At 39.2% G+C, this 18,214-nt stretch overlaps 4 non-coding genes across 4 annotated transcripts; all 4 read right to left on the bottom strand.

Moving 5' to 3' along the window:
* Positions 1-7,992: 7,992 nt before the first annotated feature.
* Positions 7,993-8,065, bottom strand: trnar-ccu (transfer RNA arginine (anticodon CCU)). The gene has a single exon. It is a non-coding gene; the product is annotated as a tRNA-Arg (tRNA).
* Positions 8,066-10,354: 2,289 nt separating this feature from the next.
* On the bottom strand, positions 10,355-10,427 carry trnar-ccu (transfer RNA arginine (anticodon CCU)). Its single transcript has one exon. It is a non-coding gene; the product is annotated as a tRNA-Arg (tRNA).
* A 1,124-nt stretch (positions 10,428-11,551) lies between these two features.
* On the bottom strand, positions 11,552-11,624 carry trnar-ccu (transfer RNA arginine (anticodon CCU)). The gene has a single exon. It is a non-coding gene; the product is annotated as a tRNA-Arg (tRNA).
* Positions 11,625-13,927: 2,303 nt separating this feature from the next.
* trnar-ccu (transfer RNA arginine (anticodon CCU)) lies at positions 13,928-14,000 on the bottom strand. The gene has a single exon. It is a non-coding gene; the product is annotated as a tRNA-Arg (tRNA).
* Between the last annotated feature and the right edge of the window lie 4,214 nt (positions 14,001-18,214).

Here is an 18,214-nt window from a genome sequence, read left to right as displayed (position 1 = left end):
ACCGACAACCTTCTGAATACCAGTGCCAATCCCTAGCCTCAGAGCCACCCAATCCACCTCATGCTTTAAAGCAGGGGTTGCCAACTCCAGTCCTGGAGGACCACTGTGGCTGCAGGCTTTCATTCTAACCCTTTCCTTAATGAGTGACCTGTTTTTGCTGCTATTCATTTTAAAAGACCTGCTCATGAAGACTCAGACCCCTTAACTGTTTCTTTTTCCTTAATTAGCAGCCAAACAATAATGAGATACAAAATGAGCCAAAACAACTGGTGTTCATCATACAGTATCTGAAAATAAAGAAAGATGAAGGTCTCAGGGATGTTAATCTGCTCAGGTCCACTAAACATTTTAACAGTGCTCTTAGAAAGAGAAAATCAACAATTTCAGAAATGTCTGTTATTGCACAATGAGAGCAGCAACAAGCCACAGAATTAAAGAGCGGGTTTAATTAATGACAAGACTGAGCACCTCAATAAGCAACTGGTTGGAGTGAAATTTGTTGGAGTTTGAGTCCCTGATTTAGTTGGTCTTCCATTGGCTCACTCACTTCACATTTCATTTCTGTTTGGGTGCCATTTAAGGAAAGAAATGAAGCAACTCTGAGGAATGATGAAGAAATTCAGGGGAACAAATCTTAAAGAAGCAATTCAATTAAAATGAATTCACAAGAAGTTAAATAGCAGCACAAACGGGGCACTCATTCTAAAAAAAGTTACAATGAAAACCTGCAGCCACGATGGTCTTCCAGGACTGGAGTTGGTGACCCCTGCTTTAAAGGAGCCGTTTTATCTAGTGCTGAAAGAAGGGCTGTGTTAAAGTTAACAACAACATTATCTAGCGTTGATGGAAAAGGGGAAAACAGAAAAAGGTCAGAAATTAAACTAGCAAGGATGCAGGGACAAATATTTTTAAAGAAATTTGATGTTTACAGGTAAGAGGAGGGAAAGGTAATGAGACAGTGAAAAGTACTGCTTTAGATAGATAGATAGATAGATAGATAGATAGATAGATAGATAGATAGATAGATAGATAGATAGATAGATAGATAGATAGATAGATAGATAGATAGATAGATAGATAGATAGATAGATAGATACTTTATTAATCCCCAAGGGGAAATTCACATACTCCAGCAGCAGCATACTGATAAAAACAATATTAATTAAAGAGTGATAAAAATGCAGTGCAAGTCAAAAAATGCAAGGTGGAGAGTGCGAGGCAGGTATAACAGTCAATAACATTGTATAATGTTAACGTTTACCCCCGTGGAATTGAAGAGTCGCATAGTGTGGGAGAGGAACAATCTCCTCACTCAGTCAATGGAGCACGACAGTGACAGCAGTCTGTCGCTGAAGCTGTTCCTTTGTCTGGAGATGATACTGTTCAGTGGATGCAGTAGATTCTCCGTGATTGACAGGAGCCTGCTCAGCGCCCGTCGCTCTGCCACAGATGTCAAACTGTCCAGCTCCGTGCCTACAATAGAGCCTGCCTTCCTCACCAGTTTGTCCAGGCGTGTGTGGCATCCCTCTTCTTTATGCTGCCTCCCCAGCACACCACCGCATAGAAGAGGGCACTGATAAAACATCTGCAGCATCTTATTGCAGATGTTGAAGGACGCCAGCCTTCTAAGGAAGAATAGTCGGCTTTGTCCTCTCTTGCACAGAGCATCAGTATTGGCAGTCCAGTCCAGTTTATTATCCAGCTGCACTCTCAGGTATTTATAGGCCTATACCCTCTGCACACAGTCACCCCTGATAATCACGGGGTCCGTGAGGGGCCTGGGACTCCTAAAATCATTCACCAGCTCTTTGGTTTTGCAGGTGTTCAGTTGTTTATGAGTCCCAAATCACTGCTATAAGTGTTGCTGACAGATAAGCAAGGTCAAGTCCAATATATGACCACCAGAGGAACTAGGAAAATCATGTTGCATCAAGTCAAAACAGTCCAGAAAAATAGGAATTTATTTCTCAGCTTACATGTAGTAATGTCAATATGGATGTTGAAATAACCACGAATATAGTCAGATCAGATAAAAAAAACGCATTGTATTTTGGGGACGATAGAGAACATTGAGTAAGACAGGACCTGATTTTGCTATTAGCTTAAGAACCAGACACTCAAATGACAATGGGCAGTCAAGTTGGATTCTTTTGATATTTAGCTCTGCTCTAACAATTATTGTGACTCCTCTGCCTTGTCTTAAGCATGTCTTAAGCGAGTAATGAACTGTAATGTACCGCTGTAATGAACTCTGATAGCACCAGCACTTTGCCATTAAGAGATCTTGAGTTAAACAATGCAATATTAGCTGACAAGCATTCATTGTGCACAGATCCATAATCAGAGTTTGTTTTAACAAACTGCAGATTTGGTACATTGATACTCCTATTTCCAAAACCATGAATAGGGTGGCATAGTCCAGAACAAATGCTGCTGTTAAACTTTTCATTCGCAGCCCGGCAGTAGTGAACAACACGATCCGCGATGTAAATATTTTGGGTGTCACACAATGCCAGTGTCTTTTTGGACATTCCAGTTGGACCATTTGTTCTGGACAAGCTGTTTAATATAAGGAGTTTGTCACAAGAGTATTTAGCACAGTACAGAGCAATACTTATCTGATATTACCAGAGAAGCAGCACAGCACAGTGGAGAAGGTGAGATGGGCAGGGTGGGGTGGTGTAGATGAGTGGTGATATCAAGCAGTAGAAGAAGCATAGTAGGAGATATTACAAGATGCACATGAAGATACCAGAATTCAGAGGTTCCAATATACAGCCACATGCATTTAACACTGGGCATTACAGGCATGATTACCCCAGAGCCACAAGCCAGGTGGGTATAAAATCAGATCATTTCTCAATCATCAAGCATGTATAGAAGGAATCAAGAGCAATCCAGTATATCCATTATAGTCAAGAAGACAGACCATCCTTGGCTCCTAGATTGCCACGGTGTAAAGAATTCTTCATTAGACAAGTCCCATGAACCACAGAAAGATTTAGTTGTCCCCTAGGCTGCAAACCCAGTCAAGGCAAAGTCCATAAAATCTATAAAATTAAATCCAAATCAGAACAGTACAGTCAGGTGCCTCCATGAACTATACTTACAATAAAAAAGTCAAAGAAGTGTAAGGAAGTGCCAATTTAATGCAAATTTTAACGAAAAGTTTTGTTAACTATGAGAAGCAGCTGCAATATGCTTGCGCCAGCATCTCTTCCACTGTCTTGTGTATCTTGGAATTAGCTGGACTATTATCTTCCTTTCCAATTCAACCTCAGTCTTTTCGTAGAGTGATTTTCTTCATAAAACAGTAACAATATGGAAAGTAATTCTATCATTCTATAACTTTTTTGTCTTCTTCTCTATGTAATATTTATTGCATGTTGTAGGGGATTTATGGGAGGAAGCAAGCATGCCTGAAGTTGGGATTTATGTGATATATAGTGTGCATATCTGATTGTTCTTTATTTTTCTCTTTTTATAATATACTTTTCATGTACTCTCTAAGTGTTTCACAGTTTATTGTTAGGAGAAGTAGAATCTAAGTAGTTTAAGAGAGGCTTGATACTGACTTTCCTGTGTTGCACTAAATAAATTGTAAGTACTGCATGTAGGTAGTGAGGTGAATGTGGGGTTCCGGGGCTGTTTTAGGGTGCTTGTGGGTTGCACTATTATCTCTCAAGTTTGTGAACTCTGCCACTTAGGGGCGTTCAATAATTTATCTACCTCAGTAGGAAAGAAAAGAAATTAAAAAAAAATTTCTTTCATTATTTAATATAGTCCCATGAGAGCGCCATACACTTCATCCACTTTTCCTGCAATAACTTTAACTCCTTTGAAAAAACAATATTCCGTTTGAACTTCAAACCACACAATCCTCGAAAGAGTGGAGCTTGATTGGAAATATTAATATCCCAATATAAAATAATTTCACACTTAATAGGCATATCTTCATGATGATACAGAAGAAAAGCACTGATTTATCTTTAGGAAATTAATAATGCATCCTTATATAGAATATTGTTTTTTTTTTTATTTTTATTTGTAAGGGCAGACAAGAATACGATCAATGTATCAAAAGAGAGAAATTACTACAAAAGGGAGCCTTCACCCCGGATGTGATAACAAACAATCAGCAATTAAGATTCATCTTGACACCCTTCCCAAGTATGTGAGCTGAGTTTCCACCAGAAAAAAAGGGGAAAACATAACTTAAGTGGTGTTAACTGAATTAAACAATACATCATAAAAAGAACAGATAAGATGGTTGTTGCCTTTAATCTGTTTAAGAATAAAATCAGCGAGTGTTACTTATGTCTAGATGGGACTCTCTTTTTTTCCATTTTGAAATAGTAAGGGAGGAAGCATTGTAGCTGCGTTTTCCCAAAGTTTCTAAAGTTCTGCAGCTCAAACTCAAAAAATGGGATTCAGCAAAGGCCTGACGCGCAGAAATGATTCCACAGACAAAATATCTTCGTTTTTAAAAGTTTAGTTAAATTTTAAAAGTAAAACAGTTCACACAAAAATAAAGAAAGAAAAATTAAAATATCAAAAAAAATAAAAAAAATTATAATAAGAAAAATTTAGTTCTAAGCTTAATCTTGTTACATCTTAAATCATTACTAGTCACTTATAATTTCTGAACCATTTCAAAAAGGTCAGAAAACTGTATGCTTATCCCATTTCTAAACTTAAAATGGATTTATCAAATCCCTCTTTACTGGGACCTGTTCTAAACACAACTAAACTTAATATCACACTGTTTCTCAATTATAGCAAGAAGATTCTCTTACTAACTTATAGGGGGAAAAAAGACTATACCATTGTCTATGACTATAGAAGAAATTATGTTCTATTCAAATAAAGCAAACATTAATATGAGTTTAACTCAAAATTTTAACTTTCTAAAACTGGCTCTTACAAGCATTATTTATCTTTACAACTAATATCTCTAAATGAAGAAGTGTGATCATATTTGCTTTCAGGATGCTAAAGGAAACCAAATCAGTGGTTTCCATCAGGAAATAAGAATCAATGTAGCAGCTACTGTCCTCAAGGCTAAGAGCCTTTTTTTCAAAATAGGTCATGGGTGAAGGTGTAATATTAGCCTCAAGTGGTAATTTTACAGAAGAATGTAGGTATAGGAAAACAAAAGTTTAAAACATTTACAAAAACATACAAATAAGTTCCTTGTGGACTGAGCAAAGGTGACAGGGTGGCTAGGATTTAGAATCATTTAGACTCATTCACCATCACCTGCATGGTGTAGAGTAAAGATAATGAACACATTTAAATTGGGTGTGTTCTGATGATGGATTTCTAGATCTGATGTGTATGTTTGGAAGATACTAACCTATGAAATCGAGGTGGATGGAGATATAACTGATATGAATCCATATCAGAACATATATGAATCCCACCAGAACTGGGCAGGCCTTAGCATAAAGGCCTTGAGATACAGCTCAAAGACACGCAGGTTTTATGTAATAGCTATGGCTCATGTGCATTTTCCTTTATATTGTTGTTTTTGTTCTCTTTGGATTTTTATTTTTCATGTATTTGTGTAATTCCTGTTAGGATTGTTTATAGGTTAGTATTTATATATTATCTTTAAGTGTTCTTTCATTCCTTGTGCTTTGTGGATGGAAACCTACCAGGATCACTGCTCAAGGAAAACCCTCAGTATTTATATTAAAAGGGTGAGAGTGGATACTTAAGTGGATCATTGAGTTTGTTGGAGGTATTATTGTAAGTATTATTTTTCTTTTGATTTCTGGTTTATTGGATTCTTCACCTCTGTTATTGAATTACCACATTTGGACTTTGTATTGGGACTTGCTCACCTTGGATTGTCTTTTATGCAAAATTATTTTTGCCCTTTTTTCTAATTTTTTGCTTTCTTATAATAAGTCTAAAGACTTAATTAGACTTGTCTTACCAAGCCTGAGGTTTAATGGTTCCTCTCATTTGTAAGTCATGTTTTTGTACATTTTTGAACTTTTAAAGCCTGGTCTGCCTTTTTAGGTGTTTTCAGGGTGCAGTTTGCTTATGAATTTACATCTGAGCTGGTTAGTGAAGGTGCTAGTGTGTTTTGTGTAACTTTCAGAAGGCCTCACACACTTTCACCTTGTTTGTATTGCCTTACCACAACAGCAGGGATATACTTCCATCTGAGATGGTATGGTTTAACATTTTGTATTTAATAGAGTGTCTTCATTATTCCATAAAAATGTGGGGACTATGGTGCTAATGTTAGACCAAAAATTCATAGAAGTTAATATGCATCCAGCTCTGCAAGAAGGTCCTCCAACTTACACGGAAAACTTGGGGGTTGGTGGTTGAATTGGCACTCCAATCACCTTTGATTTACAGTATATTCAGCTACTGTCAATGTATGTTTAGCCATGGCTAAAGATGAAAAAAATATTTATTCACAATGAAATCGCTTGGATTTTCTACATCCAGGGCTCACCTTCCTGTTATTACTGCTCAACAGGGAACTATTCCCAAACCAACTATCACCTCTGCAGGAAAAGTGATTGTTTAAATTTAGTATAACAATAGCAAGTGCAGAATTCTCATAGTAACAGTTCAGTATATTTTACAAAATCTACAGGCAACTAGTTTGGTAACACAGTTTGGTCTGCCGTAAAGTTTGCAATACATTGTACAGAATGAACATTTCTCCACTCTTTTTTTCTATTTAAAGTCTAGTTGAGCTATAGTATCTGGAAGTTTATTTGGTATGCTCCATTACATTTCCCGCTGTGGACTAGCAGGGTAAATCTGGAGCATTGTAAGCTCACCTGGAAGGATCTGTGGGAGATGGAAGGAAGCCAAATCAGCTTCATCATCAAAGTCAACTATGATATTCTTCCCACAGCCATGAACCTACAGTATCAGTGGGTTGGAGAATATCCATCATCTTCTCTCAGCCAAACCCCAACAATGTTAAAGAACATCTTCACCGGCTGTAAAACCAGTCTGTCCCAAAGTTGATACACCTGCAGGAATAACCAGGTTCTACAATAACTGGCGATTAACCTGGAAGAACGAAGATCCACCACCAATGCCCTCCCTCCTCCGATCACCAGATTCACAAACACCATCCCATTTGTAAGAACAGAACAAGCTCCAGTGAAACTATCGACAAGAAAGAAACCAAACAATTTGTTTCAGAATGCTTTTTCTCTTGGATACAAACAGCTCTTGGTGAACAACTTGCTAATGGTTTCACAGTCGTGGAAAAAGAACTCTTTTGTAAAAACAGGTAAGAAGATTGATGTGACATTACGACTTCTCAGACAGTTAAGATTTTATAGCAAAAATTAAAGATATGAAGCCTCGGGAGAACGTGACAGGAAACCGTGAAGACAAAAAAAATTCAACCAACCACGTGAATTTTTGAAGATTTATGCCATTGGTACAATCGTGCAAGAAATTATCTGTAATAGGGTCCTACAATGTGTGGATACTGTATTTGCATGCAGCTTTGATTTCAGATGCTGTTTTCTAATTAATTCTTTCAAGTGCTTAACGTTAATTAGCTAGTTAGGCGGAAGAGTTCATCCTCCACCAAAACACTTTGGAAGACCCTCTAAGAGGTAAGAAACGGTGCCGGAAAAATAGAAAAATACAACACACACCATTAGGCAGGTGGGATTTAACTTCCGTATCTGCACCCTTCAAATTCCTTTCATTGGATGGAACAAGTAACACTTTAACAACTGAAAACAGAATAAGAGAAAGAAGAAGGAGGAATAGAGGAAACCGGCATAAAATCAGAGATTTTCATTGTAATTTTGTTAGATGTCTATACTCTTTCTTCTGGAAGAGAGAGTTAGAGATTGAGAGACACACATGGAAAAAGAAACAGAGATAGGGATAGGGGAGGAAGAAAATGTCATTGGAATTTGCTGCCAACTTGCCCAGGATTTTGGCAAATGTCCTCAAAGTAAACGTACTGTGAAAGGGCAGTTTGGACCAAGACATCCCAGATGGGACTCGAACCCACAATCCCTGGCTTAGGAGGCCAATGCCTTATCCATTAGGCCACTGGGACAAAATGTGGTATGCTGGAATTGCACATTTCTTGTTGCTTCTAATTTGATCTGAGTGGAACAAAAACAGAAGAGAACCGTTTAGCTCATGTAGGAGCGTTTCTTTCCTGTAATACTTTCAACAATGCAGTGGGTTTCTCTACAGTTGCTTCTGCTACAAAATTCAGTGGCAATGACTGCTAAGGAAATGCGAAAATTAGCTGAGGGACACACTCCCATCAAGACGGCATAGCAGAGGACGGTTTCGATCCATCGACCTCTGGGCCCCGCACGCTTCCGCTGCGCCACTCTGCTAACTCCCAAACAATTTGTTTCAGAATGCTATTTCTCTTGGATACAAGCAGCTCTTGGTGAACAACTTGCTAATGGTTTCACAGTCGTGGATAAAGAACTCTTTTGTAAAAACAGGTAAGAAGATTGATGTGACATTAGGACTTCTCAGACAGTTAAGATTTCACAGCAAAAATTAAAGATATGAAGACTCGGGAGAAAGTGACAGGAAACCGTGAAAAGAAAGAAAATTCAACCAACCACGTGAATTTTTGAAGATTTATGCCATTGGTACAATCATGCAAGAAATTATCCGTAATAGAGTCCTACAATGTGTGGATACTGTATTTGCATGCAGCTTTGATTTCAGATGCTGTTTTCTAATTAATTCTTTCAAGTGCTTAACGTGAATTAGTTTGTTAGGCGGAAGAGATCATCCTCCACCAAAACCGTTTGGAAGACACTCCAAGAGGTAAGAAACGGTGCCGGAAAAATAGAAAAATAGAACACACACCATTTAGCAGGTGGGATTTAACTTCCGTATCTGCACCCTTCAAATTCCTTCCATTGGAGAGAACAAGTAAAGGTTTAACAGCTGAAAACAGAATAAGAGAAAGACCAGCATAAAATCAGAGATTTTCATTGTAATTTTCTTAGATGTCTATACTCTTTCTTCTGGAAGAGAGAGTTAGAGATTGAGAGACACATATGGAAAAAGAAACAGAGATAGGGATAGGGGAGGAAGAAAATGTCATTGGAATTTTCTGCCAACTTGCCCAGGATTTTGGCAAATGTTCTCCAACTAAATGTACTGTGAAAGGGCAGTTTCGACCAAGACATTCCAGATGAAACTCGAACCCACAATCCCTGGCTTTGAAGGCCAATGCCTTATCCATTAGACCACTGGGACGAAATGTGGCTTGCTGGAATTGTACATTTCTTGTTGCTTCTAATTAGATCTGAGTGGTAAAAAAAGAGAAGAGAACCATTTAGCGTATGTAGGAGCGTTTCTTTCACGTAATACATTCAAAAATGCAGTGGGTTTCTCTACAGTTGCTTCTGCTACAAAATTCAATGGCAATGACTGCTAAGGAAATGTGAAAATTAGCTGAAGGAAACTCTGCTATCAAGACGGCATAGCAGAGGATGGTTTCGATCAATCGACCTCTGGGTTATTGCCCAGCACGCTTCCGCTGCGCCACTCTGCTAACTCCCAAACGATTTGTTTCGGAATGCTATTTCTCTTGGATACAAGCAGCTCTTGTTGAACAACTTGCTAATGGTTTCACAGTCGTGGATAAAGAACTCTTTTGTAAAAACAGGTAAGAAGATTGATGTGACATTAGGACTTCTCAGACAGTTAAGATTTCACAGCAAAAATTAAAGATATGAAGCCTCGGAAGAACGTGACAGGAAACCCTGAAGAGAAAGAAAATTCAACCAACCACGTGAATTTTTGAAGATTTATGCCATTGGTACAATCGTGCAAGAAATTATCCGTAATAGGGTCCTATAATGTGTGGATACTGTATTTGCATGCAGCTTTGATTTCAGATGCTGTTTTCTAATTAATTCTTTCAAGTGCTTAACGTGAATTAGTTTGTTAGGTGGAAGAGTTCATCCTCCACCAAAACCGTTTGGAAAACCCTCCAAGAGGTAAGAAACGGTGCTGGAAAAATAGAAAAATAGAACACACACCATTTAGCAGGTGGGATTTAACTTCCGTATCTGCACCCTTCAAATTCTTTACATTGGATGGAACAAGTAAAGGTTTAACAACTGAAAACAGAATAAGAGAAAGACCAGCATAAAATCAGAGATTTTCATTGGAATTTTGTTGGATGTCTATACTCTTTCTTCTGGAAGAGAGAGTTAGAGATTGAGAGACACACATGGAAAAAGAAACAGAGATAGGGATAGGGGAGGAAGAAAATGTCATTGGAATTTTCTACCAACTTACCCAGGATTTTGGCAAATGTCCTCAAAGTAAACGTACTGTGAAAGGGCAGTTTTGACCAAGACATCCCAGATGGGACTCGAACCCACAATCCCTGGCTTAGGAGGCCAATGCCTTATCCATTAGGCCACTGGGAAAAAATGTGGTATGCTGGAATTGTACATTTCTAGTTGCTTCTAATTAGATCTGAGTGGAACAAAAAGAGAAGAGAACCGTTTAGCTCATGTAGGAGCGTTTCTTTCCTGTAATACTTTCAACAATGCAGTGGGTTTCTCTACAGTTGCTTCTGCTACAAAATTCAGTGGCAATGACTGCTACGGAAATGCGAAAATTAGCTGAGGGACACCCTGCCATCAAGACGGCATAGCAGAGGATGGTTTCGACCCATTGACCTCTGGGCCCAGCACGCTTCCGCTGCGCAACCCTGCTAACTCCCAAACAGCTTGTTTCAGAATGTCATTTCACTTGGATACAAGCAGCTCTTGGTGAACAACTTGCTAATGTTTCACAGTCGTGGATAAAGAACTCTTTTGTAAAAACAGGTAAGAAGATTGATGTGACATTAGGACTTCTCAGACCGTTAAGATTTCACAGCAAAAATTAAAGATATGAAGCCTCGGGAGAACGTGACAGGAAACCGTGAAGAGAAAGAAAATTCAACCAACCATGTGAATTTTTGAAGATTTATGCCATTGGTACAATCGTGCAAGAAATTATCCGTAATAGGGTCCTACAATGTGTGGATACTGTATTTGCATGCAGCTTTGATTTCAGATGCTGTTTTCTAATTAATTCTTTCAAGTGCTTAACGTGAATTAGCTTGTTAGGCGGAAGAGTTTATCCTCCACCAAAACACTTTGGAAGACCCTCTAAGAGGTAAGAAACGGTGCCGGAAAAATAGAAAAATAGAACACACACCATTAGGCAGGTGGGATTTAACTTCCGTATCTGCACCCTTCAAATTCCTTTCATTGGATGGAACAAGTAACGCTTTAACAACTGAAAACAGAATAAGAGAAAGAAGAAGGAGGAATAGAGGAAACCGGCATAAAATCAGAGATTTTCATTGTAATTTTGTTAGATGTCTATACTCTTTCTTCTGGAAGAGAGAGTTAGAGATTGAGAGACACACATGGAAAAAGAAACAGAGATAGGGATAGGGGAGGAATAAAATGTCATTGGAATTTGCTGCCAACTTGCCCAGGATTTTGGCAAATGTCCTCAAAGTAAACGTACTGTGAAAGGGCAGTTTTGACCAAGACATCCCAGATGGGACTCGAACCCACAATCCCTGGCTTAGGAGGCCAATGCCTTATCCATTAGGCCACTGGGACAAAATGTGGTATGCTGGAATTGCACATTTCTTGTTGCTTCTAACTTGATCTGAGTGGAACAAAAACAGAAGAGAACCGTTTAGCTCATGTAGGAGCGTTTCTTTCCTGTAATACTTTCAACAATGCAGTGGGTTTCTCTACAGTTGCTTCTGCTACAAAATTCAGTGGCAATGACTGCTAAGGAAATGCGAAAATTAGCTGAGGGACACCCTGCCATCAAGACGGAATAGCAGAGGATGGTTTCGACCCATCGACCTCTGGGCCCAGCACGCTTCCGCTGCGCAACTCTGCTAACTCCCAAACAGCTTGTTTCAGAATGTCATTTCACTTGGATACAAGCAGCTCTTGGTGAACAACTTGCTAATGGTTTCACAGTCGTGGATAAAGAACTCCTTTGTAAAAACAGGTAAGAAGATTGATGTGACATTAGGACTTCTCAGACAGTTAAGATTTCACAGCAAAAATTAAAGATATGAAGCCTCGGGAGAACGTGACAGGAAACCGTGAAGAGAAAGAAAATTCAACCAACCACGTGAATTTTTGAAGATTTATGCCATTGGTACAATCGTGCAAGAAATTATCCGTAATAGGGTCCTACAATGTGTGGATACTGTATTTGCATGCAGCTTTGATTTCAGATGCTGTTTTCTAATTAATTCTTTCAAGTGCTTAACGTGAATTAGTTTGTTAGGTGGAAGAGTTCATCCTCCACCAAAACCGTTTGGAAGACCCTCCAAGAGGTAAGAAACGGTGCCGGAAAAATAGAAAAATAGAACATACACCATTTAGCAGGTGGGATTTAACTTCCGTATCTGCACCCTTCAAATTCCTTCCATTGCATGGAACAAGTAAAGGTTTAACAGCTGACAACAGAATAAGAGAAAGACCAGCATAAAATCAGAGATTTTCATTGGAATTTTGCTGGATGTCTATACTCTTTCTTCTGGAAGAGAGAGTTAGAGATTGAGAGACACACATGGAAAAAGAAACAGAGATAGGGATAGGGGAGGAAGAAAATGTCATTGGAATTTTCTACCAACTTGCCCAGGATTTTGGCAAATGTCCTCAATGTAAACCTACTGTGAAAGGGCAGTTTTGACCAAGACATCCCAGAATGGACTCAAACCCACAATCCCTGGCTTAGGAGGCCAATGCCTTATCCATTAGGCCACTTGGACAAAATGTGGTATGCTGGAATTGTACATTTCTTGTTGCTTCTAATTAGATCTGAGTGGAACAAAAAGAGAAGAGAACCGTTTACCTCATGTAGGAGCGTTTCTTTCCTGTAATACTTTCAACAATGCAGTGGGTTTCTCTACAGTTGCTTCTGCTACAAAATTCAGTGGCAATGACTGCTAAGGAAATGCGAAAATTAGCTGAGGGACACCCTGCCATCAAGAAAGCATAGCAGAGGATAGTTTCGACCCATCGACCTCTGGGCCCAGCACGCTTCCGCTGCGCCACTCTGCTAACTCCCAAACAGCTTGTTTCAGAATGTCATTTCACTTGGATACAAGCAGCTCTTGGTGAACAACTTGCTAATGGTTTCACAGTCGTGGATAAAGAACTCTTTTGTAAAAACAGGTAAGAAGATTGATGTGACATTAGGACTTCTCAGACAGTTAAGATTTCACAGCAAAAATTAAAGATATGAAGCCTCGGGAGAACATGACAGGAAACCGTGAAGAGAAAGAAAATTCAACCAACCACGTGAATTTTTGAAGATTTATGCCATTGGTACAATCATGAAAGAAATTATCCGTAATAGAGTCCTGCAATATGTGGATACTGTATTTTCATGCAGCTTTGAATTCAGATGCTGTTTTCTAATTAATTCTTTCAAGTGCTTAACGTGAATTAGCTTGTTAGGCGGAAGAGTTCATCCTCCACCAACACACTTTGGAAGACCCTGCAAGAGGTAAGAAACGGTGCCGGAAAAATAGAAAAATAGAACACACACCATTAGGCAGGTGGGATTTAACTTCCGTATCTGCACCCTTCAAATTCCTTTCATTGGATGGAACAAGTAACGCTTTAACAACTGAAAACAGAATAAGAGAATGAAGAAGGACAAATAGAGGAAACCGGCATAAAATCAGAGATTTTCATTGTAATTTTGTTAGATGTCTATACTCTTTATTCTGGAAGAGAGACTTAGAGATTGAGAGAAACACATGGAAAAAGAAACAGAGATAGGGATATGGGAGGAAGAAAATGTCATTGAAATTTTCTGCCAACTTGCCGAGGATTTTGGCAAATGTCCTCAAAGTAAACATACTGTGAAAGGGCAGTTTTGACCAAGACATCCCAGATGGGACTCGAACCCACAATCCCTGGCTTCGAAGGCCAATGCCTTATCCATTAGGCCACTGGGACAAAATGTGGCTTGCTGGAATTGTACATTTCTTGTTGCTTCTAATTAGATCTGAGTGGTAAAAAAAGATGAGAACACCATTTAGCATATGTAGGAGCGTTTCTTTCATGTAATACATTCAACAATGCAGTTGGTTTCTCTACAGTTGCTTCTGCTACAAAATTCAGTGGCAATGACTGCTAAGGAAATGCGAAAATTAGCTGAAGGACACCCTGCTATCAAGACGGCATAGCAGAGGATGGTTTCGATCCATCGACCTCTGGGTTAGGGACCCAGCACGCATCCGCTGCGCCACTCTGCTAACTCCCAAACAATTTGTTTCAGAATGCTATTTCTCTTGGATACAAGCAGCTCTTGGTGAACAACTTGCTAATGGTTTCACAGTCGTGGATAAAGAACTCCTTTGTAAAAACAGGTAAGAAGATTGATGTGACATTAGGACTTCTCAGACAGTTAAGATTTCACAGCAAAAATTAAAGATATGAAGCCTCGGGAGAACGTGACAGGAAACCGTGAAGAGAAAGAAAATTCAACCAACGACGTGAATTTTTGAAGATTTATGCCATTGGTACAATCGTGCAAGAAATTATCCGTAATAGGGTCCTACAATGTGTGGATACTGTATTTGCATGCAGCTTTGATTTCAGATGCTGTTTTCTAATTAATTCTTTCAAGTGCTTAACGTGAATTAGTTTGTTAGGTGGAAGAGTTCATCCTCCACCAAAACCGTTTGGAAGACCCTCCAAGAGGTAAGAAACGGTGCCGGAAAAATAGAAAAATAGAACATACACCATTTAGCAGGTGGGATTTAACTTCCGTATCTGCACCCTTCAAATTCCTTCCATTGCATGGAACAAGTAAAGGTTTAACAGCTGACAACAGAATAAGAGAAAGACCAGCATAAAATCAGAGATTTTCATTGGAATTTTGCTGGATGTCTATACTCTTTCTTCTGGAAGAGAGAGTTAGAGATTGAGAGACACACATGGAAAAAGAAACAGAGATAGGGATAGGGGAGGAAGAAAATGTCATTGGAATTTTCTACCAACTTGCCCAGGATTTTGGCAAATGTCCTCAATGTAAACGTACTGTGAAAGGGCAGTTTTGACCAAGACATCCCAGAATGGACTCAAACCCACAATCCCTGGCTTAGGAGGCCAATGCCTTATCCATTAGGCCACTTGGACAAAATGTGGTATGCTGGAATTGTACATTTCTTGTTGCTTCTAATTAGATCTGAGTGGAACAAAAAGAGAAGAGAACCGTTTACCTCATGTAGGAGCGTTTCTTTCCTGTAATACTTTCAACAATGTAGTGGGTTTCTCTACAGTTGCTTCTGCTACAAAATTCAATGGCAATGACTGCTAAGGAAATGCGAAAATTAGCTGAGGGACACCCTGCCATCAAGACGGTATAGCAGAGGATGGTTTCGACCCATCGACCTCTGGGCCCAGCACGCTTCCGCTGCGCCACTCTGCTAACTCCCAAACAGCTTGTTTCAGAATGTCATTTCACTTGGATACAAGCAGCTCTTGGTGAACAACTTGCTAATGGTTTCACAGTCGTGGATAAAGAACTCTTTTGTAAAAACAGGTAAGAAGATTGATGTGACATTAGGACTTCTCAGACAGTTAAGATTTCACAGCAAAAATTAAAGATATGAAGCCTCGGGAGAACGTGACAGGAAACCGTGAAGAGAAAGAAAATTCAACCAACCACGTGAATTTTTGAAGATTTATGCCATTGGTACAATCATGCAAGAAATTATCCGTAATAGAGTCCTGCAATGTGTGGATACTGTATTTTCATGCAGCTTTGAATTCAGATGCTGTTTTCTAATTAATTCTTTCAAGTGCTTAACGTGAATTAGCTTGTTAGGCGGAAGAGTTCATCCTCCACCAACACACTTTGGAAGACCCTCCAAGAGGTAAGAAACGGTGCCGGAAAAATAGAAAAATAGAACACACACCATTAGGCAGGTGGGATTTAACTTCCGTATCTGCACCCTTCAAATTCCTTTCATTGGATGGAACAAGTAACGCTTTAACAACTGAAAACAGAATAAGAGAATGAAGAAGGAGAAATAGAGAAAACAGGCATAATATCAGAGATTTTCATTGTAATTTTGTTAGATGTCTGTACTCTTTATTCTGGAAGAGAGAATTAGAGATTGAGAGAAACACATGGAAAAAGAAACAGAGATAGGGATATGGGAGGAAGAAAATGTCATTGAAATTTTCTGCCAACTTGCCGAGGATTTTGGCAAATGTCCTCAAAGTAAACATACTGCGAAAGGGCAGTTTTGACCAAGACATTCCAGATGAGATTCGAACCCACAATCCCAGACTTCGAAGGCCAATGCCTTATCCATTAGGTCACTGGGACAAAATGTGGCTTGCTGGAATTGTACATTTCTTGTTGCTTCTAATTAGATCTGAGTGGTAAAAAAAGATGAGAACACCATTTAGCATATGTAGGAGCGTTTCTTTCATGTAATACATTCAACAATGCAGTTGGTTTCTCTACAGTTGCTTCTGCTACAAAATTCAGTGGCAATGACTGCTAAGGAAATGCGAAAATTAGCTGAAGGACACCCTGCTATCAAGACGGCATAGCAGAGGATGGTTTCGATCCATCGACCTCTGGGTTATGGGCCCAGCACGCCATTCTGCTAACTCCCAAACAATTTGTTTCAGAATGCTATTTCTCTTGGATACAAGCAGCTCTTGGTGAACAACTTGCTAATGGTTTCACAGTCGTGGATAAAGAACTCTTTTGTAAAAACAGGTAAGAAGATTGATGTGACATTAGGACTTCTCAGACAGTTAAGATTTCACAGCAAAAATTAAAGATATGAAGCCTCGGGAGAACGTGACAGGAAACCGTGAAGAGAAAGAAAATTCAACCAACCACGTGAATTTTTGAAGATTTATGCCATTGGTACAATCGTGCAAGAAATTATCCGTAATAGGGTCCTATAATGTGTGGATACTGTATTTGCATGCAGCTTTGATTTCAGATGCTGTTTTCTAATTAATTCTTTCAAGTGCTTAACGTGAATTAGTTTGTTAGGTGGAAGAGTTCATCCTCCACCAAAACCGTTTGGAAAACCCTCCAAGAGGTAAGAAACGGTGCCGGAAAAATAGAAAAATAGAACACACACCATTTAGCAGGTGGGATTTAACTTCCGTATCTGCACCTTTCAAATTCTTTCCATTGGATGGAACAAGTAAAGGTTTAACAGCTGACAACAGAATAAGAGAAAGACCAGCATAAAATCAGAGATTTTCATTGGAATTTTGTTGGATGTCTATACTCTTTCTTCTGGAAGAGAGAGTTAGAGATTGAGAGACACACATGGAAATAGAAACAGAGATAGGGATAGGGGAGGAAGAAAATGTTACTGGAATTTTCTGCCAACTTGCCCAGGATTTTGGCAAATGTCCTCAAAGTAAACGTACTGTGAAAGGGCAGTTTTGACCAAGACATCCCAGCTAGAACTCGAACCCACAATCCCTGGCTTCGAAGGCCAATGCCTTATCCATTAGGCCACTGGGACAAAATGTGGTAGGCTGGAATTGTACATTTCTTGTTGCTTCTAATTAGATCTGAGTGGAACAAAAAGAGAAGAGAACCGTTTAGCTCATGTAGGAGCGTTTCTTTCCTGTAATACTTTCAACAATGCAGTGGGTTTCTCTACAGTTGCTTCTGCTACAAAATTCAGTGGCAATGACTGCTAAGGAAATGCGAACATTAGCTGAGGGACACCCTGCCATCAAGACGGCATAGCAGAGGATGGTTTCGACCCATCGACCTCTGGGCCCAGCACGCTTCCGCTGCGCCACTCTGCTAACTCCCAAACAGCTTGTTTCAGAATGTCATTTCACTTGGATACAAGCAGCTCTTGGTGAACAACTTGCTAATGGTTTCACAGTCGTGGATAAAGAACTCTTTTGTAAAAACAGGTAAGAAGATTGATGTGACATTAGGACTTCTCAGACAGTTAAGATTTCACAGCAAAAATTAAAGATATGAAGCCTCGGGAGAACGTGACAGGAAACCGTGAAGAGAAAGAAAATTCAACCAACCACGTGAATTTTTGAAGATTTATGCCATTGGTACAATCATGCAAGAAATTATCCGTAATAGAGTCCTACAATGTGTGGATACTGTATTTGCATGCAGCTTTGATTTCAGATGCTGTTTTCTAATTAAT

Source organism: Erpetoichthys calabaricus, unplaced genomic scaffold (genome assembly GCF_900747795.2).
Source record: "Erpetoichthys calabaricus unplaced genomic scaffold, fErpCal1.3, whole genome shotgun sequence".
NCBI classification, from domain to species: domain Eukaryota; kingdom Metazoa; phylum Chordata; class Cladistia; order Polypteriformes; family Polypteridae; genus Erpetoichthys; species Erpetoichthys calabaricus.
The sequence above is the reverse complement of the archived record's forward strand: the minus strand, read 5'-3'. Positions and strand labels throughout refer to the sequence as shown.